This window comes from Polypterus senegalus, chromosome 5, assembly GCF_016835505.1.
Source record: "Polypterus senegalus isolate Bchr_013 chromosome 5, ASM1683550v1, whole genome shotgun sequence".
Taxonomy (NCBI): domain Eukaryota; kingdom Metazoa; phylum Chordata; class Cladistia; order Polypteriformes; family Polypteridae; genus Polypterus; species Polypterus senegalus.
Genome location: NC_053158.1, coordinates 147,684,321 through 147,706,344, shown reverse-complemented (window position 1 = coordinate 147,706,344; position 22,024 = coordinate 147,684,321). Strand labels below are relative to the sequence as shown.

At 37.3% G+C, this 22,024-nt stretch overlaps 1 protein-coding gene across 2 annotated transcripts in view; it reads left to right on the top strand.

The window, feature by feature from the left end:
- The first annotated feature begins 1,558 nt into the window (after window positions 1-1,558).
- LOC120529572 (FYVE and coiled-coil domain-containing protein 1-like) overlaps window positions 1,559-22,024 on the top strand; it is a 238,352-nt gene continuing 217,886 nt past the window's right edge. The window contains exon 1 of one of the 2 annotated variants that reach the window (XM_039753478.1): window positions 1,559-1,618. The gene's annotated coding sequence lies outside the window, so the exon portion shown is untranslated. The remainder of the gene's footprint in view (window positions 1,619-22,024) is intronic. The other variant, XM_039753479.1, reaches the window with a different exon arrangement.

Below are 22,024 nucleotides of genomic sequence, written 5' to 3'. Positions count from 1 at the left end.
AAGACAACAATGGACCACTGGCAGAAAACTCTGTCAGCTTGCTGCTGTTCCCCCGCTGTTGGTCTGCTTATGATCTGCTGATTGGTGGTATGCCACCCCAAAGAAGACAGCAGACTGACAGATGCTTACTTACTGGGACTTCTTCACCTACTCCCAATACAACTTTGTTATTCTTTTCCCACCATTCCTCCACATCTCCAATGACTACACTTCATTTAAAACTTTCTTCCTAAACCCATCCTCTTTTGATCTCCACCACCATATCTTGGTGCTGCTTGCTCTGTTTTATTTTCTTGCTGACTCTGATTTCCCAGTCCATTGAAAGCTGCTCTGTCACACTTTCCCCATTTATGACCTTACAATTCTCTACCTCTTTCAAATGAAATCTTCTAGTCATTTTAGAAGGTCTATTTGACTTTCCATTTCTCAACTACTACAGGTCACAAGGTGATTTTGCTTTCTTTAAAAAAAAGTGTTCACTACTACTAATTACAATTTCTACTTACACTAATCATCAGTAAATTCTTAACCAAATACTGAATCATGAGTGGCCAAAGTACATTCTTAGCAGCCAAGAAACATGACAAGCTGCTTTGAACATAACAAGATATTTTTTATAAAAAAAAGATTAACACCTTAAAAAAGAAAATTAGATATCATTGGTAAAGACATCACATGAACAAACTTTATCTTAAACTTTATTGAAGCCATATGAATATGTAATAATGCAATTTATTTTTGTATAGCCCAAAATCACACAAGGAATGCTGCAGTGGGCCTCCAGTCTTGACTCTAAGAAGACAAGAAAAAATTCCCAAAAAGATCCTTGTATGAAAAAATATATAAATAAATAACTAAATAAATAAAATGGAAGAAATATGTATTGGTTTTGTTCATATTGTACACACAAGGCACCAGAGCCTGGCTTATGAACAAAGTTCCGTGCTAAGCCTTTGAGACACCACTACTATTACTATTTCACTCAAAACTTCCCAGCATTATAGGTACATAAAGCAAAACTTTGACTCCCTATAACGTTATTCAGGTATACACTGTATTTGTTATCTTCACATTTGTGTTGTATAATATATCGTTGGTGCCTAGTTTAATAGACAACTGACACTAGTTAACTAGCGTATAGAACTTGCGTAAAGTTGCGTACTTGCGCAGCTCTCTATCGTTACGGAAAAGGGGGTTGGGGAGAAGGCATTTTTACAAGCAGGTTCTTTCACCTGATCGTTTAGGTATTGACGACTACAACGCAAACTTAATCATTAGTGCAATATTATTCATGCAAATTATATATATCTCGCTAAAACGACAGTTTAAAACTACACTGCCGTGAGCCTGCGGTGAGCTAACATATCACTGTACCAAACTCCTAACATCATATGACCTAGCCGTGTTTATCCAGACTGTCAATTCAACCAAACTCAGCACCCTAATCTCCGGTGTCCCACGCATAAATATAAACACCGCGTCCCTCTCAATAAGCGCCTTCATCTCTGTTTCTCATTGGCCATGTCCCCTTTCACTCGGCCGCTCTGATCCGCCCCCTTTCAAAAGCAGACTAGGTTGCGCTGTAAACTAAGCGATTGAAGAATCTTCCACTTTTTGAGTATGTCCAAAGTTTTGTTTTTTCCTTTTATGCTTTTGTTATCATTGTTTCTGGTAGTTTGACATAGAGTCTTGTCATGCGATATTCTTAGAAAAATAATTTTTGCAGTAATAAGTCTTAAAACTATGGAGGCAAAATAACGTTGCCCTAAATTTTAGAGGTGACATGTTTATTTTCTTACGAAAAAAGTATAAATGTGTTTTGGAGTATTATAAATGACACTGTCACTTACATACCTACTGAATGTACAGTATTCTCGCAGGTTCCCTTTTTGTTATACGAGTTGTGTGAAACTTTCCTAGAGACATATCTGTGGTATGTTCGAATTATCTAATATCCACTTCTCTATCCAGGGATAAAGTTGGAAATCATAAAATGGCGAGTTTATTGCTAGCAGAGGAAAGATAGCAAGAGTGTACTGACGTGAACGATGGATCGGCCTGTTGGTTAGTTTCTGAGGGAGTGCTATGGACAATTTTGACAGCTATGCTGAAAGTCCTATTTCAGTGGCATTTTGGCAGTTTTTAGATATATTTGCCAAGTTTGTGGAGATACAACTTAGAAAGGTTGTGAAAACATTTCGAAATCAAGTTTTATTCCTGGTGCGGCCGGATGGCACAGTGGTAAGACTGAGTTCGATCACCCGGCTCGGCCTCTTTGTAAACTTTGGGCATTCACCCACTGTACATCTTGCTTTGGTGACACGACATAAATGATTATGTCCTCCTGTCTATAGTTCCTGAACTGACAGCGAGGAGTCGGAAGACTGATGGATGTGTTATTTATTTTTTATAGTTAACTGTTCGTGCGCTTTCAGATGTTAGGAACTCTCATATAAGAACTCACGAATTTTAATGATTTGATGATCATTTCTGGCCGTTTTTAAAGAAATGGCAAGCGACCATGGATCCAAACAGAGCGGGTACATCGGCATGCTGTTTTTCTTCCCTTTTCTCTTTGATTGCAAATAAAACAGGAATTTACAGGCGCAGTAGTTTGCTGTTTTCTTCCTTATAGTTTGATACACGCCTAAGTACATCCTGCATAAGGAGATCAGCAGCGCTGCTCACCTAGGCCCAGAATTGATTAAATTGATTTTGATAACGGCCAAGAGAGGTTGCCCAAAATAGAGTATTTAAGTACAGTGCAAACAATAACATTATTGTTAATACGAAAATTTACATTTACACTTGTATCTCTTTGTTTGTATGCATATGTAAGTGCAAATTGTCAAATAAACAACAGTAAATCAATTTTTGTACGGCACTTTTCCAGCACTGCGGTGCCCGGGATTTGTTCCTGCCTTGCACCCTGTGCTGGATGGGATTGGCTCCAGCAGATACCCATGACCCTGTGTTAGGATATAGCGGGTTGGACAATGACTGACTGACTTTTCCAGCACAATAAAAAGACATGAATGGACATCTTTCTGGGTTGAGGATGTAATTATCATTTCACTTTTTATTTTAAATACACAGTCACGTTTGAATTAATATTAAAACTGTTGCTTTCGATTGTCAGGCAGTTGTTTTTTTTTAATATTGAGGTTTTAAAGATGAGTCTTTTAACAAGGAAACCTTGTAGCATCCCCAAACGTGCATTATAGCAATTAGAAAATCTCTTACAATCTGAATGTTCTGACTAATCACCTAAAATAGAAAGACATAGGTATAGTGTAAACAAATTAGGAGCGTAATAAATAAAACAAGTATCAAATCATATCATTTTTTAAAGAAAAAACATATGGCAACTAAGGGGTTTGCAACAACAGGTGTGGAAAACATTAGTAGGGTGCTGTTCCAATTCTGTCAATTTTTACTAGTTTATTATATTGTTGTTATAATAGCATTACTTGCTTTAGATTTTGTGTCATCATGAGTTGCGGTATTGGTGAATGTGTGTGAGCATGAGTGTGTCTTGTAATACATTCATGTCCTACCCAGGGCCTATGCCTGTAATACATCCATTGTTATATAGATAGGTTACTTGCAAACTTGTAGTAGTAGTTTAATATTTTAGTGGTTGTATGGTTAAATCAATATGCTGTTTATGGTTATTTTATTAGCCATTATATTAACCTTTTGATTAGTTTCAATTTATGTAATTAAACTCACCTAATTATACCATGAAAATTTGCCACTTCCTTACTGACAGGCACAACACATACTTGTATGCCATGTTCTCATTGGTATCCTAACATGTTTGTCAGTGTTTATTCATTACTCTGCTCAGGGTTCAATAGAACAAATATTTTAGTTTGACTGGCATTGGGCTAGTGAGTTGAATAGATAGATATTTTTGATATCCAGTTATCATATTCAGTCAGTGCCTGAAAACACAGAGAAGAGAAAACAAAAAACATCTTTGAAAAATGGTTGTGAAAAATATTCAGTATCTTGAAAAATCATGGGTAAAATACCCTGACTGGATAAAGTGGAACCAGGTGGTCATCTTTTGTTTTTTAATTAAAAACAAAAAGAGAATGGGTTGCTAGGATCAGAAATTGTAATAATGTGACATATTCCATATAAAAATCTGTCCCTGTGTTGAAGTAACTGGGTTCAGAAAGTCATTATGTATTTAGTTTAAAAAAAGTAAAAGACTTGATTATTATATGTGTTTATTATTTATTAAATGGTGTATTTGTATCTGAGCCTCCTAACCTATATGCTTGTTTCTGTTCGACCAACTTAATTAGAGGTTGGTTATTTCTTTGAAATTCCTCTTCAATTATGTGCAAATTATTTTGTTTCCCTATTACATATTGTTAAGTGATTGTGTTCTCAAGAATGTATTAAAGATTCATATAAATCAACACTGTCTTCTGAACTTAGTTGGTAAGAGTGGTTTTTTTTTTAATAAATATGTTTTCTTTCATTAGCAGCATAATCGTAAAAATCTTTCTGAATTAGCTGCTTCAATTTGTTAACACTGTTATTGCCCTTATAGACAAAAGTGCTGTGAGTTATTTCCTGCGAGAGACAAACATTCATTCTAAAACACTTAATTGATTTGTTATTTTTGTTCCCGATACCCAAAATGTATATGGGTATTTAGTTATGATATTTTAATCTTTGTATTTTTCTTTTCACAAGGGAAATAATTACTTTTATGATTACACATGAACCCTTTTTAACTCCGTTTTAAAAATGTGAAAAGCCACAAAAGTGCAAATTCAGGGCAGCTTCCTCCAATTTGTGCTATTTACACTACATCTTCTGTTTGCTTTTAACCCTATAATTAACTGTTTAGAAATAACTTAAAAGTTGCACAAACATTAAAAAAGCTACAATTGTTATACACCTTTCTTAATATATTTTTATGAAAATGTTTCTCATACATTAATGTCTTAATGTTTTTAGCATTGGTGAAATACAAGCTCTTTGATTAAATTTGCTGTTAGTAATGACCAGCCCTTGATTAAGAAAGCATAAATTACGAATATCTTTATTCTGCATGTTAAGGGAAAGTGGGCAATGATAAAACCATACTATCTTTATATTTCACTGAATGTCCAGTCTCTGATTTGAAAATTAATAAAGTACATTGTTCTCTATCTTTGTATTACTTACGCAAACATGGTCTGTTTCAGTTACACTACCTCTTGTTAGCAGACTGCTTTTACAGTAAAATAAAAAAAATGTTTTGTTTGCTCTTAGGTAAAAGAGGAAGTATTTAATACATTTATTCATGGGTTATCATCTGACAGGAGTTATACATTGTAAAGTACAGTATATAATGTCCATGAACTCCATTCTAAGCCGTCACCTTCTTGTTCCTGTTTTTATGTTGAAGAAGCTCTTATCCACTTTTATTAGACAGAGCAAAAACACAGAAATCTATGGTGAAATGTTCCATTCTCATATTAAAACCCTAAGTTCAGATTTAGGAAATAATAGAAATGACTGAAGACAAAGCTGCCTCCTTTGAAATTGCCATTGGAATTCAATAAATCCTACTCCTCTCTATTTTCTAAATGCATGTATTCTTCTCTGTTCTATGAGATAAATGTAACACAGAGGCATGCTCAATAGTGAGTCAGAAATATATATGGTAATTGCTAGCAATAATATCTGCAATATTGTTGTGTTTTCCATTATTGATAGCCATCTTTTTCCCTAGACAATAAAATCAATAAAACTTAGAAAAACGCAGAAAGTAATCATTGTTCTGATAATTAAGATTACATAGGTGGTGAGAAAACCTAAAAGGAAGAGCCCATCTGTACAAGAGCAATCTGCCTCAGCAGGGCTTGCCCATTGTTTGGCTCATATTAAATAAGGAAAGTGACTGTACTGCACAGTGCTTATAAAGATAACAAATACATTACCACCATTGTGGCGAATATCAGTGTGCTGTCTCTCTCTTAAAATATAGTATCTAACGTATGACACAGAACAAGAAAGACCCATTGAAGGCACCCTCCTTCTCCCAAACAGTTACAGCAGCTGCCACCTTAACCTATCTACCTACCTCCCAGATCGATGCTTTCAAAGAATCTCTTTAAAGCTTCTGTACTGTATTGAACCCATGCCAGGCAGTGGCTCTAGTTCATGTTACCTTGTAAATCCATTGATTTATCAAGACCACTTAGTAATTTTAGATTCATCGGTATCTATCGTACCAGTACAGGATTCAATGCTGGAAACCATCCTGGATGGGAAACTATGCATCTTAATATGAAAATGCATAATAAAGCAGTTTATAAATTGACAAAATATGATGTTTGTCATGCAGGGGAATTAAAGTTTTCAAATATATTTCCTTAAACTAAACATTGTGTCTCATATTGAAAGCTTCAGCTTTGTTTTTGGTTTATCGAAAATTATTTAACATATTAGTAACAAGAGTATAAGAGTCATTTTATTATGTTTTCTTCAAATGTTTAAGTTTTTAGCATGCAAAGGCTGGGTTTATAGTTCACATGATGCGATGCATGCTCCAGCGGGCGCTCCTCCTATGCAAGAGTTTTACTGTTTATACTTGCACGTGTACTTTATGTAAATCTAGAGGAATCCCCCAGGTGGCAGTGCGAGATATTGTCACTGTGAGAACAGGTTAGGCTTCGCTATGTTGTGAATTGCCTGGAACACCCAGTAAATTCCGATGAAACCTTACCGCAATCTCCCAACAAAGGATGTTTAATGATTAAATCCATCAATCCAGGGGATGTGTCCAATACAGCAAGCATTGGGTACAAGGCAGAAACAATCCTTTCGAGGTATTAGCTCGTCGCAAGGTGAATACAAGAGGTCACATACACTAGCGTCATTTTAGAGTCACCAAATCTTTATATCTTTGGAAGGAAACCGGAGCTCACTGTGGAAAACCAGCAGGAAAACATGTACACTCCAAGCAAGGAACAACAGTGACGTGACCCCCTGCAAGACAGCAGTGCTGCCACTCTGCCACCGTGTCACCCCATGTGTGTAATTATTAACAGTATTCATTATTTAAATGAAATTATCGAGTTATCTGTCAAATGTAACATACATACTTTAATTCATTTCATCATGAAAGTGATATCAAGTATAAATCTAAGGGTTCTAAATGTGCAGAGAGTTGGAATGTCATACATTTAATGTGTTCTGTGTGGTGAACTGTTGCTCTTTGCCGCTACTGTCAGGTCAGGAGGACGCCCCAGAAAAAAATACAGCACAGCAGATGGTATGTGAGACTTTTAAAATGTATTGTGTCATTATGATCAGGAATATGTGACCCTTGAATATAAAAGAACCACAAATGCATCTGTATGTCGGTATTTTGCTTCAGCACATCGAACCATTCATCAAACATTGAAGCGCGCACATCGATCCCGTAGGATCCGCATAGCAGCTTTCTGTCACATGTATGCAGTAAACAGAGACTCTGACGTCACATTCCGACTTTTATCACACTGCGCTCCCCCACTTTTTGCTGGTACTGCAACTCGCGCACACGCATGTTAATTTCTGAGCACCTGCTCAGAGGACGAGTCAAATGAACGTTGGGAATGTGTGGCAGCCATGATGCGTGCACATACGTATTCTGAGCGTGAAGTATAAGCGAGCCCTTACACCTTGATTGACTCCACAAATTCCAAAGTAGAGTTGGTATTTGAAGTAACATGCATATCTTCTGGGTGTAGGAAGGAATAAGAGTACATGGAGAAATCCCATATAAACATGATAGGAATGTACAAACTCCATACAGTAATCCCTCCTCGATCGCAGGGGAGACCCCTGTGAAGGGTGAAAATCCGCGAAGTAGAAACCATATGTTTGTATGGTTATTTTTATATATTTTTAGCCCTTAGAAACTCTCCCACACGGTTTATAAATATTCTCCGCACAGTTATACAGTAAACCCTCATTTATCGCGGTTAATCCGCTCCAGACAGATAAATGAATTACCACGAAGTAGGATTCTTTATTTATAAATCTAATATTTTCGCAGTTAGAGCATAGAAAACCTGTTTACGACCTTCTTAATACGTTTTTTACCATTATTAGAGCCCTCTAGACATGAAATAACACCCTTTAGTCAAAAGTTTAAACTGTGCTCCATGACAGGACAGAGATGACAGTTCTTTCTCACAATTAAAAGAATGCAAACATATCTTCCTCTTCAAAGGAGTGTGGGCGTCAGGAGCAGAGAATGTCAGAGAGAGAGAGAAAAGTAAACAAGCAAAAATCAATAGGACTGTTGGGCTTTTAAATATGGGAAGCACCGGATCAATGTGAAGGTAGTAGGTGCGTCTGTATCTTCTAAGCAAACAGCCCCTCTGCTCACACCCCCTCATCAGGAGCAGAGAATGTCAGAGAGAGTGAGAGAGACAGAGAAAGACAGAGAAAAGCAAACAATCAAAAATCAACACGGGCTGTTAGAGCTTTGAAGTGTGCGAAGCACTGCACGAAGCATATCTTATATCATTGAGGAGTTTTATTTAATATGTAATAGGTGCTCTGATTGGGTAGCTTCTAAGCCATCCGACAATAGCGTCCCTAGTATGAAATCAACTGGGCAAACAAACTGTGGAAGCATGTACCATAAATTAAAAGACCCATTGTCTGCAGAAATCCGCGAACCAGCGAAAAATCCGTGATATATATTTAGATATACTTACATTTAAAATCTGCGATGGAGTGAAGCCGCGAAAGTCGAAGCGCGATATAGCGAGGGATCACTGTATACACATTTACTAGTGGGAATTGAACCTAGATCTGAGAAATTCATCTGTATTCATAGGACATAGAAGTCTCTGTGTATCAGCGATGGTTCTCATATTTTAATTTAAACTTTAGAAATATTTAAAACTATTTTGTGTGTAATTTGATATACTGTATATTTTACAATACTGGATTAACAGTACAATGCTCCATTTTTATATAGTTAATACTTACTGTAACTTTTGTTTTAATGATAAAAAAAAATTAAAAAGTGGTTGCATGGAATTTACACATAACTGTGAGTGAAAAATTTCATGAAGTGCAATTTTTTCCTTTATTTCATTATAATTTCGTTGACAGTATCTGTTTAAAATCTCCGATTTATGAGCTTGGTTTAGCCTGAGCATATTCCTTGATTTTATCTTTGCAACTGACCAACCAGACCATGTCTATAACTTAAATATTGAAATTACATACATGTGCATTATCCATGACATTTACAGAAAACACAAAAGAAAGTTGTATTTTAGATATTTTCTGTTTATACTTTTGCAAAACATTAGTAAACTGGATGGTCTGCTTGCTATGAATGAAACTGCCTTCACAGCAATCTACAAACAATAATAGCTATAGAATCAATAATTATTTAAATATCTTAGCTAGAGACCAAATTTATCGTACAGCTACTTTTTCTTTTGGTACAAAACTGTTTAGCCTAAACAAAAATAATAAAAATAGGTTTTACATAGTCATTATTCTTTACTCTTTTGTGCTGTATATGCCCCAAGCTACAGTATGTGCTAACAGCACACTTGTTTATGTTATTGTTTGTTATATCAGATTTATTTCAGTTGTTATTGCCAAATATTAGCCTTAGAATAGCTATCTTATTAGTGGGATCACTGTCAATACTTGATTTCAATAATGACGCAAGCAAGTATACCATCAATTTTATTCTTGACAGAAAAAAATATATATTTGGAACGGCATCTAATTGGTTTATGATGCTTAAAGAGGAAAAAAAAGGTTCCTCTTTTTGGTTTTACTGAACTGTAAAAACTGTAACAGATACAGTTTTGTGGTAAATATTGAAACTAATCTTATGCATTACTGACCACACTAAAGTGTCAGTTCTGATGCATTTTCAAAAATCATATTTGTAATATAAATATATTACATAATTTGTTTCTGCTAAAGATTTTGTCTCATTTTAGTTACATTTTTCAGTTTGGTATTTTTTTCAAATTGGAGAATGCTTACTTATTTTACTTAATTATATCATGTGACTTTAAATGTTTTCTAGACTTCCCACAATTTTGAATTTGGTTAAACAGACTTACATACTGTAGATGCAGTAGGTGTTTGACTTGTATTAGTAACTTTGCTTTTGAATATTTATAAAAGTATTTCAGTCTTGCAGTCAGAAAACATCATTTAATGAAATGTTGCCCAACTAGGTTTCATACTGTAGGAAATGTATGTACTGGCAAAGGAATTTGCAATATTTTTTTTATTTTATTATTTTCCAGTCATGACATTTAATAAAAGTTGTATTCTGTGTGGCATGGTTGCACAGTGGTACAGCTTGTGGAGACTAGGCTGGAATCTGTACCTGATCTATAACTAATGTAGAGTTTTATGTTATTTCCATTTGTACTTATGACTTTCTCCATATACTTCAGTCTTTCTTTTCCCGTCACTGAGAGACTTGCATGTTTTGGTTAGTTGGTGTCTATAAATAAAGAGGAAGTTTATTGTGTTTGTATGTGTCATCTGTTGGACAAATGCTCCATCTGGTGCTTTTTCCTGTTGTATGCTTAATGCTGAATTGGAAGATGACATAGAAAATGGATAAGTGCATTTTGAGTGAAAGTTGAACTGAAAATTGTAATGCCATGAAATGCCTTTCAAAACGGATAGGTTTGTGTTTCATCTTAAACAGTTAGGTTAAGTCTGCTACTGTTTAGTGGCCAGTACTGTATATTCCTTACTTCCTAATGTAATGCCTATTATTGTTGGTAGTAGTAGTTATAACATAACTATGTACAGAGTAAAATAAGATTACATGGCTTGGTAAGCCCTTCATGCCTCAGCTCTAGGTGCAGTGTCTCAAACTTATACTTTAAGGCCATGTATTGCACAAAAAGGTGTTTGTTTCCAAGTCAGTTTTTATTTGCATTAATTTAAGCTTCCTCTCTTGTTAAGGCTATGAATTTTAACTGAATAATATTTCCAGTTAACAATGAGTTGTAAACTGCATTAGCCAAGATTTAACCTGCTAACTTTGTGTATTTGTATCTGTGAGCGTATATAGCTAAATAAGCTTTTTAGTATTTAGAAAATAATGAGATAATAAACAATAATAATGGTTGAGTTGTATAAATCCACTCTGGTCAGAAGACATTTACTTATTTTTTATCAAAGTGTAAAATGTCCAAGTATAAATTTCTAATATTAAAGATGAAAAGCATGGTTCATCCTATAGTATAGCCTATTCATCCATTTTTTGAATTGGGTTGCACTGTTATAGAATAGTGGAGAGATGACATATATATTGGTAGCACTGAGCAAAAGCAGGAGCAATGAATATGAAGTCAGTCCATTGCACGACAGAGTTACTTGTACACACACTCATACTAGGATAATATCCAGGTACTGAGAGAGAGGTTGGGAGCATGCACTGATACAGGTACTAAGCCATTTCATTAATTGGTGTTGTCCAATAAAAAAAGAAAGAACTGCATTCTAATTCAGAAACATCTTATTTGGAATAATTTTTATCTTGTTTATTCATTATAATAGTATGTAGATGTGTATGTTGGATTTGTGATAGCTCCTGGGATACTGTATTCATTTTATGACTTTTTGTATCATAAAATGGGCACAACAGTGTTTAAATAAATCTTGGCTAGAACAACTGAATGTGTCCAGAGAGGAAGGGATTTGAGGCATTAATAACATTTATAGGATAAGCAAACAGAGGAGACCACATCTTATAATTTAAATGAATAGAGGAATAGGTAGTTACCCTTTTAAAAGTATGTTCTTCAGGCAGAATGTAGATGCCCAGTTAGCATCTGGTTAACAATACATTTCCCGTAATTGTTCAAAAGAATTTTTCCTTGCAGGAAAGTAGCATTTGAAGGATGTTTGTCATCTCTTCACACTATTATTGGATTAGAGACTCTTAATCAAATGCCACTTTGAGTTGCATTTTCACTTTTCTTTGCAACTTGTGTTCTTATCAGGAGGCAATATTTTACTTTTGGCAGAAGACTTGAACCTGATCTACAGGTATACTGCAAGAATCTGAATTAGATTCACAGTCTCTCAGTTTTTAATGCAGCAGCCTTGAAGCTCTGGATTACATCCTGGTCATTGCCTTTAGAGTTTGCATTTTCTTCCCACATCTGTGTGTTTTTTTTTTCTTCAGATTGAATGTAAATTTATTTACACATTCCAAAAATGAGGGAGACTAATTGCTGACTCTGTAGGAATAGTGATGGATCTCTGTTTCACATTCTGGTCAGGACACTAGAAATGTAAAGATATCTACAATTTATGAACAAGTTTCATAAATTGACGAAAGTCTACATTGTTGTGTGACGTGGAAATAGACATACTTATACAAATAACCCAGACATGCTTGTTGAAATAAACAAAATATTATTGTTTATTTATAGCATATGAATAACAGAAGATGGATATATGGAAGCACACATGCAGTACAGTTGATGTCAACCAAAATTCTGAGAAATATGAATGTCAAAGAATGATGAAATTGAATGGTATTCTTGTACATGGAAGGAGCCACTGTGCCTTGCTGCCATTGTGATGAAGATGCAACCAGGGCCAATGTGGATGGCAGTCATGTATGTACATGACATTATGTCATCTTTTGAACTACAGTAATCCCTCGCTATATCGCGCTTCGACTTTCGTGGCTTCACTCTATCGCGGATTTTAAATGTAAGCACATCTAAATATATATCACGGATTTTTTGCTGGTTCGCGGCTTTCTGCGGACAATAGGTCTTTTAATTTATGGTACATGCTTCCTCAGTTTGTTTGCCCAGTTGATTTCATACAAGGGACGCTATTGGAGGATGGCTTAGAAGCTACCCAATCAGATCATGTATTCCATATTAAATAAAACTCCTCAATGATATACAATGTGCTTCCCGTGCGGTGCTTGATTGTTTGCTTCTCTCTACCTCTCTCACTCTCTCTGCCTGACAGAGGGGGTGTGAGCAGAGGGGCTGTTTGCACAGAGGCTGTTTGCCTAGGAGATACAACGCTCCTCTACAAAATGCCGCTTTATAGCGGTGCTTCTGCATACTTAAAAGCATGTATTGATTTTTTGATTGTTTGCTTTTCTTCGCGAGCTCTCTATCTGACATTCTCTGCTCCTGATTGCGCTCCTTTGAAGAGAAGATATGTTTGCATTCTTTTAATTGTGAGAAAGAACTGCCATCTCAGTCTTGTCATGGAGCACAGTTTAAACTTTTGATTAAAGGGTGTTATTTCATGTCTAGAGGGCTCTAATAATGTTAACAGTGTGGGAGAGTTTATAAGGGCTTAAAATATATAAAAATAACCATACAAACATATGGTTTCTACTTCGCGGATTTTCACCTATCGCGGGGGGGGTCTGGAACGCAACCCCCGTGATCGAGGAGGGATTACTGTATTCCATATACAATCCAGAAAATCATTCTGGAATGCACTAATTTGGAGGGGAGGCGTGTTTTTGGAGAGAGGTGGAAGGAAATGGACTAAACCAATTTACATGCATACTTTTGGCTTCTTATACTTGCTGGTGTTTTCAGATCTAATGGGAAGTCCAATGAATTCCTGTGTATTGCAGAAACTGGCCAAGATCTTTTCCATGCAGCAATGTTTTTGAAAGACTTTCACAATAGTTCCAGGATTTTGTGCTTTGATAACTGAGACACCTGACCAGTTCGATGACAGAGAGACAGGCTAGCTGTAATCGGGTCAGTATGGGACAAGTTGGTAGAACGCCTTTGGCTGTGCTAAAACCCTGGGCCCAGCGTTACTGTTGATGATCCGCTTATATAATTTTGGGGCCACTGCCCATTTAGGCAGTACATGCCATCTAAACTGGGCTGTCTGTGACCCTGCTTCATCTTATGCATGGAACAAACAGTGGAAAGCCGGTTGAGGGATCCCCTGAGAAAAACCAAGGGATGTTGGTTGTCCTGGACATGACACAGGGACTCCATGGTCACATCATTACATGTGACAGTTTTTTTGACTTTGCACAAGTTGGCCAGGAATTCTTGAAGAGAAAGCTGACAATAGTAGGAACAATAAGAAAAAAAACAAGCCAGAGCTCCCACCTCAGCTGATGAGTATAAAGAACAGGCCCATAAATTCAAGTAAGTTTCTGTTTACAGCTGACACATCCCTGGTGTCTTACTTCCGAAGAAAAGAAAAAAATGTGGTACTTACGAGCATGCTGCATATGGACCAGGAAATCAGTGATGGGGAGCATCATAAACCACAAATGGATTACAATATATGGATTACAATGCTACAAAAAGAGGTGTAGATAACCTGGATAAGTTAGTAAGTGGTTACAGCTGCAAAAGAAGAATCCTACACTAGCCACATGCAATATTTTTAAATATCTTGGACATCACTGCTTATAATGTATTTGCCATTTGGATGGTAATGAATCCAAATTAGAATAAAGGAAAGCACCAGAAAAGAAGACTCTTTCTTCAAGAGCTGGGCAAGGAAGTGATTAGACCTCAAATTTAGAAGAGACAGGAAATACCAAGGGCCTCTGCCTTTGTAGCCATTGTGAGGAGGATTCAGGAGGAGAATGTTGGAGCCACAGGGCCACCAACTACAGAACCAGAGGTGTGAGTGGGCCTGAATGTATACATATACTGTATATGTGAGCGAGCCTGAATAAATACAGTATATTTGTGTGAGGAACAGAGACACTTAGAAATGTTACTAGACTTTTAGAACTAAGTAACATTTTCATCATTTTAGGTTGCTACCAGTTGCTGCAACAGGAAACACTGTAATGTTTATGGACCCAGGAAGGATAGAAAAACCCAGTTTACATGCTTCAGGTGTAAAAAATACATTTATACGGAACACACCTTAAAAATCTTCCTTTCACACGGTGTATAGTTGCTGCAAATTGGTGTTCAATCAGGCTAATTGTATCATTTCAATATAACCCTGTACAGTATATCCTTTAAATTTGTTCAATTCAAAATAATAAACATCAGTAGTTCTGGAAACCTTGTCTCATTTATATTTCTTAAATATTAATGATATATTCCACTTATGTCTTGATTATTATTGATTTTTACACAAACATCAAGCTTTATAACAAGAAACGAACAGCACATTCATTGACAAATGTAATATAGCAAAGCTAAATAGTAAATATTAAACATGTTTACTGACTATGTTGTTTGTGAGTGAGAAAAAGTCAACATCTGTTAAGTTGTTCGACATAAAGAATTATGTTCTTACTAGCCAAAGCCCGCCGTAGCATACGCCGGTCTAAGAATAGGAACGGAAAACGGTGAGAAAGGAATTCAGTATAACAAAGGCTTAGGCAACCACCGTCGCAGTATAATGAAAATAGCAAGGAGCGAAACCAATGCCAGTGGTCGAGAGAGTACCTTCCTGTAGCAGGCAACGGAAAACATAGACATATATAGACAAACGCCGCATTCACTGTGTTGCCCAGTCGACACGATAAGTCAGCGCATCCGCCCTATTGCGAGTGGTAAAAGTTCCATTTAAACTAATACAGGTAGACGTGAAAAACGGGTTTTCTGATGAAAACACAATAACGTTTTAAACAGTATTGTTTAAATACAACAGATTTTGGCGAATCGTTTACATGCAATTATTTATTATCCATTTATACACTAACTAGCCATGTGCGCCCAACTACGCTGCGCGTGTTAGAGTTGTCTGTGAAGGGCTCCCTGTTTAAACCCGGCTGCCAGTTGTGAACTGGGCCCTTCGTCGCACAGCATTATGATTTTTTATAAGGGAAACAAAATTACAAAGAAAACCCTTGGACATTGATTCGATAGGAACGGCCTACCGGAATCACTGTCCGAATAGTAATTATGTGGTGGTGTGGGAGCATTTCTGCTTCTGTCCGTTCACAGTCCGTCTCGTTTTCACGACACTATCGTTTCCTCTCACGATTTCTTCTCAACCTTTCTCCAATCTTGCAGGTTGCTTTGTTGCAATCCAAAGAGTAAGGCAATATACACAGAGCAATGATTATAAAAGGGGGACACATAGGTATCCAGGCTCTTTAAAGCAATAATAGGGATCACTTCACTGACATGTGAGCAAGCCACGGTACAACTGTGAGACGCGCAGCACTCGCCGGCTACAGTGTAACAATAATTTCTGGAACGTGCTGTTACGTTGTCATTCATTTTACCCACTGTCTCTTTCATTCATATGTTACGTAGGCACGTACCTTTTATCTTCGGCAATCTCATTCTCTAACCAGGCCTCGGGAGCTAACCAGCGTAACACTGTCCACCACCCCTTTCGTTATTCCGGTACATTGTTGACATCCGTGAGTAACAACAACGTATTAAACTGGAAGGTGGTCTACGCATGCGTGGAATTCGCGGACAAACAAAGATCAAGATCTAAACGAAGATCTCTTTAGTTAATTTAATGCACAACAGTTTGTTTAGTTTGAATGTCTGTGTTTTGAGGTGTGACTGGAGTACTACAGTCTTTAGTAGTATAAGCCTAGAGGAGATTCTTAATGCAATGCCTATGTTTTAGCTGTCTCTCTACTACCATCTAGTGCTTCTTCTAATTCATTTGCGGACAAACAAAGATCAAGATCCAAATCTATACTAATAAAAGGCAAATCCCTCACTCACTGACTGACTGACTCATCACTAATTCTCCAAGTTCCCGTGTGGGTAGACGGCTGAAATTTGGCATGCTCATTCCTTACAGCTTAATTACAAAAGTTAAGAAGGTTTCATTTCGAAATTCTATGCGTAACAGTCATAACGGTCTACAACGTCCGCCACGTTGAACTTTCTTATTTATGGCCCCCATCTTCACGAAATTGGTATGCGGCTCCCCTGCACTAACCAAAACCGATATACGTACTTATTTCAGTGGTATGACGCCACTGTCGGCCGCCATATTGAACTTTTCAACGTCAGACTCACTGACTGACTCATCACTAATTCTCCAACTTCCCGTGTAGGTAGAAGGCTGAAATTTGCCAGGCTTATTCCTTACAGCTTACTTACAAAAGTTAAGCAGGTTTCATTTTGAAATTCTATGCATAACGGTTGACAACGTCCACCATGTTAAACTTTCTTATTTATGGCCCCATCTTCACGAAATTTGGTAGGAGGCTTCCCTGTGCTAAACGAAACCAATGTACATACTTATTTCAGTGGTATGATGCCATATTGAACTTTCCAACAGTCTTTGTTACTTATGGGCCCATTTTCAAGAAATTTGGTTTGGGTTCCCAACGCTAACTGAATCCTACTTACGTACATATATACGTCCATAGCCTGCAGCTCGGTCACCGTGTGAGGCGACGTTGGGTCCCCCATCTCAACGCCTCCCATGTTGTTGGCTGCCTGCCTATATAAGGCTGTCCGTCGCTCCAGTCTCTTCATTCCCTTCCTTGCTTCGCCACAGGATTCACATCTCCCTGCTGATAACTACAGCCTTTTTATTTAATCCACGGCTTCTCTGCTGTTTTATTGTTCGTTTATTATGATTATTGTTATTGTGTAGGTATTTTAGACTTACTTTACATTGTTCAGGTACCCATTTCCTTTATCATTCCAACCGTACCCGCATTAACATGTCTATCGAGGTGATCACCATCGATCAAAGAACTGTCACTTACCGAGTGGTTTCCATGCCCGGAGGTGGCACCTACCTTTTCCATTCTCTTTGTTACATATTGCATGGCCATATCAGGCTCACTCTTGATATGCGTAGGAACATTGTGTCTTATGTATTGAATGACTGGGACAGGTTCAAGGTGTGGACTGATGACGGTACAGGAGATAATTAGACTACACAGGAGCACTAGAAGAATGAAATGCTTAAGCCCTTCACCTATGGTTCTGCATGTGAGTTGATGGCTGCCGCTGAATTGTTTGGTTATCGCTTTCAAGTGTACCAAAATGGCCAAATATTTTACACCTTTTGACAACCGCCAATGCCTCTTAAACATCTTAGATTGACAGGTGACGATTTCATTAGTGGACACTTTGATGTTAATGAATTTTTAAACTCTTAAAAGTTGGATGTGATTTTATCGATGAAACCGGTTGTATGCTTACAACGCTTGACAGATGCTGAATGTCACTTCAACACAAGTCCTACAAATACTGTCGTAATTGAAACAAACCATGAAACTCAAACCGATTATGACAGCAGCAATCCAAGCTGTGAGATTTGAAACAAGATTACTGTTCACATGGCCAACTGTACGTTGCATGCTCGAGAGTAAGCTCAGCGCACAGCTTCGTCATATTACAACCGGAGGGCCAAACTGACAACGTGGTACACAAAGAGATCCTTAACAAATAATTATTGGTATATTTTCCCTCAGTTTAAAAAGATTTACTTTTCTTCTTAATAAAAATTTTAAGGCAGTACTTAGCCACTGCAAAGCGCGGGTATTTTGCTAGTGAAGATTATATATAGAGATTATTTTAAAAAACCAGAAACACTGCAGTTGTACCAGACCCATGAGTACCAGCTGAGTAACAGAAATACGAATACCACACAAGGGTTTATCCAACTATAGTGTCAAAGGTATAAGGGACTTATTCTGTAATCTTTGCAAGCAAGGCCACAGTAGGATTCACCCAGTCATATACCCACTCACTCACATTTATCCAGCTTGGAGTTGCTACATTACCTAAACACATGTTTTTGGAAAGTGTAAGGAATACCACAGAGTGTGGAGAATGTTCCTGAGAACATGGGTAGAACATGCAAACTCCACATGCACACTTGTGCAAACACACACAGAGTAACCAAGCTGGGTTTTCATTTCACTTTGGTAGTAAACAGCGTAAGCCACTGGGTTACCCACGATTGTCTCCTTGTAATTTTACGACAGGATTTGGGGATTTTTCTTAAACCAGTTTGTCGAGTGTTTCTTTGCTAAATTCTTTCTCTCAGCCTCCACATAAAGCCAGGTTAGCTTAACATATGGTCTTGGGGAGGTTGCAGGTGTTAAGATGTACTATTTCCCCCATTGGTCTGAGATATGACTGTCTGGATTGGCTGTAGGGGTTGGACAGAAAACCTATAAATTTGCTTGCTCAACCACATTCTCTCTCTCTAACCAACATATGATGAAGAAGCGTCTCTCTTGCTAACCTGTGATGATATAGAAGTATCTTTCTCTTGTTAAACACTGATGAAGACCATCACACCATGAACTGATGAAGACAACACAATGAAGAGCACAGCTCAGCAGACATATTGAACAGACATGTAACTGAAAGCTGAGCACCAATGATGCCTTAACTAGAGACATTTTAAGTAATTACAAGTCTGTGTGCCACCTGAGTTACACATCATCATTTTATCAGGTTGTATGGTTGCCAATATTCAAATGTACTTTGCATTTTGTTATTATTTATGAATATTATCAATAATACATTATTTTATGTGTAACTTAACTCCTGCTTATCTTTTTACTACATCTAATTGCCTGAGGTTATAGATATAGAAGGGAAGGTGGGGATAAGTTATCCTCTTTAATAAAACCCTTGTGTGCGTCCAGGTGTCCGTGTGTGTGTGTGTGTCTTCTGGTGAAGTGCGCATGCGCGGGGCCATACAGCACGTGTTCAGTCTCTTCCTGTGCATTCCCTGTGCAGAGAGAGAGAGAGTCACACACACTCAGAGGTGGGCGCGAGTCACACACACACACACACACACACACACACGCGCGCAAGTGAGTCACGCACACACACACACACACACACACAGGCGCGCGCAAGTCACGCACACACACACAGACACAGGCACAGGCACAGGCACACGCACGCACGCACGCACACACACACACACACACACACACACACACACACACACACACACACACACGCGCGTGTCCGTGTGTGTGTGTCTTCTGGTGAAATGCGCATGCCCGGGGCCACACAGCATGTGTTCAGTCTCTTCCTGTGCATTCCCTGTGAGACAGACACACACACAGGCGCACGCGAGTCATACACACACACACACACACACACACACACACGAGTCATGCACACGTGAGACACACACAGGCACGCGCGACAGACAGACACAGACACAGACACAGACACAGACACAGACACACACACACACACACACACACACACAGGCCCGCGAGAGAGACACACACACGTGTGCATTGTTGCAATGTTACTTTTCTTGGTTGTTTATTAAATTACAGATTTTTCAAATTTTCATTTTTTCCCCTGTGCTTAAAACTCATTAAAAAAAGAGTTTTTAGCGAGCGGATCATATGGCTATAGCGCAAATTCTTTCAGTGTTAGTTTTCTCTGTTGTTCAAGGTTTTCTTAGTGTTATTCAATGTTTTTACATTTAGTTTACTATTACGCTATGCTTTCTATGGTATAATTAACTATATTTGTGCTTAAAAACTTAAAAAAAAATATATTTACATACAGTTCATATGGTCTGGAACGGATTAATTGTATTTACATACAATCCTATGGGGGAAATTACTTCGGTTCACGACCAAATCGGGTTACAACCAGAGTTTTGGAACGAATTATGGTTGTGAACCAAGGTTCCACTGTATTACTGTCAGACAAAATTACAGGCATTTTACGGAAATACAAACCAGTATTACTGAGAGAGAAAATTAAAGGCACACAATACAGTGACACATATTACAGCCACATACAAGGTCCTTGCCATTTAATATAGACTGTTCATACAAATGTTTATGCACTACTTGTCTAGCGCCCGTTATTTTAACGGGCTTAATGTCTAGTATACAATAATACCTTATAAACAGTGGCAAGCCTGTGAGATTAGGCATTCTAAGGCTACATTTAATAATACAATAGGGGAAAGTAGAGCAATATATATTACTCTACTAAGATAAAACAGATGGGTCAGATTACATCTTGCTTGTAGAAGGGGCCTGAGCTACCTCGAAAGCTTGCATATTGTAATTTTTTTAGTTAGCCAATAAAGGTTAAAAGATTATAGGATCAAGATAGTACTCTTAAATTGCTTTTTTAGATCAGTGGACAGGATTACTATGAAAATTACATGTAATAGTTTATAGTCTTAAAAATCTTAAAAAGTTTATTCTGTTGTTGCAGGTAATACTAGTGCTGCAAGGCTCTTGAGCTTTTTCACTTTAATTACAAGCTGAGTCATCTTCATTGTAGATTCTGGATGTTCTAACTTTGCTGTCATGCTTTCCAGTTTTCTTTTGCTGTCCCAAATCAGATTGTAAAAATAAAATGCTATACATAGTTTGTAAAGCTTTAAATGCCTTCAGGAAGTATTCATAGCCTTTTACTTTTTCACATTCTGTTATGTTGTAGCACTATGCGGACGTTTTCTTGACATCTCGATAAATTTATTCCATTATCTTGAGAAAACAAGGTTTGTTTTCTCGAGACCTTAATAAAATTAGTCTGTTACCTCGAGCAGACAATTTAAAAAAACAACGATATTGCATGTCCTCTCTCTGCTTCCATAGAAAATAATAACATTGGTGTCCGTCATTTAAGAAGACAGTTAGCAAGGCTTCAGCTGTCTAGGTGTCCCAATATAAGCAAGCCTGATGCCAGGAGAAAAGGTTAAGTTTCGTTTTCTTAAGATCTTGATAAAATTAGCCTGTTATCTCGAGGGGCCAATTTAAAAAAATAACGATATTGCACATCCTCTCTCGGCTTCTGTAGCCCTATGTAAAAATTTATTTAAAATAATTTTGTGTGCATTACCTTTTAATGCTGTCACCCGTCATATTTTGCATGTGCCTCCTATTTTTTCATTGCACGTGCATAGCTAATTTAAAACAAATTTTTAAATAGGTCTGTCACACCCCAGGTGATAAAAGAATTAGACACTATCTATTTTAGGTGTACTGATTACTAGTGTGGATAATAGTTAGCAGAAAATTTAACAAAAAAATCCATAGATGTGTTGTGAAGGTGCATAATCTCGAAGACCATGGAGCAAGCGATACAAA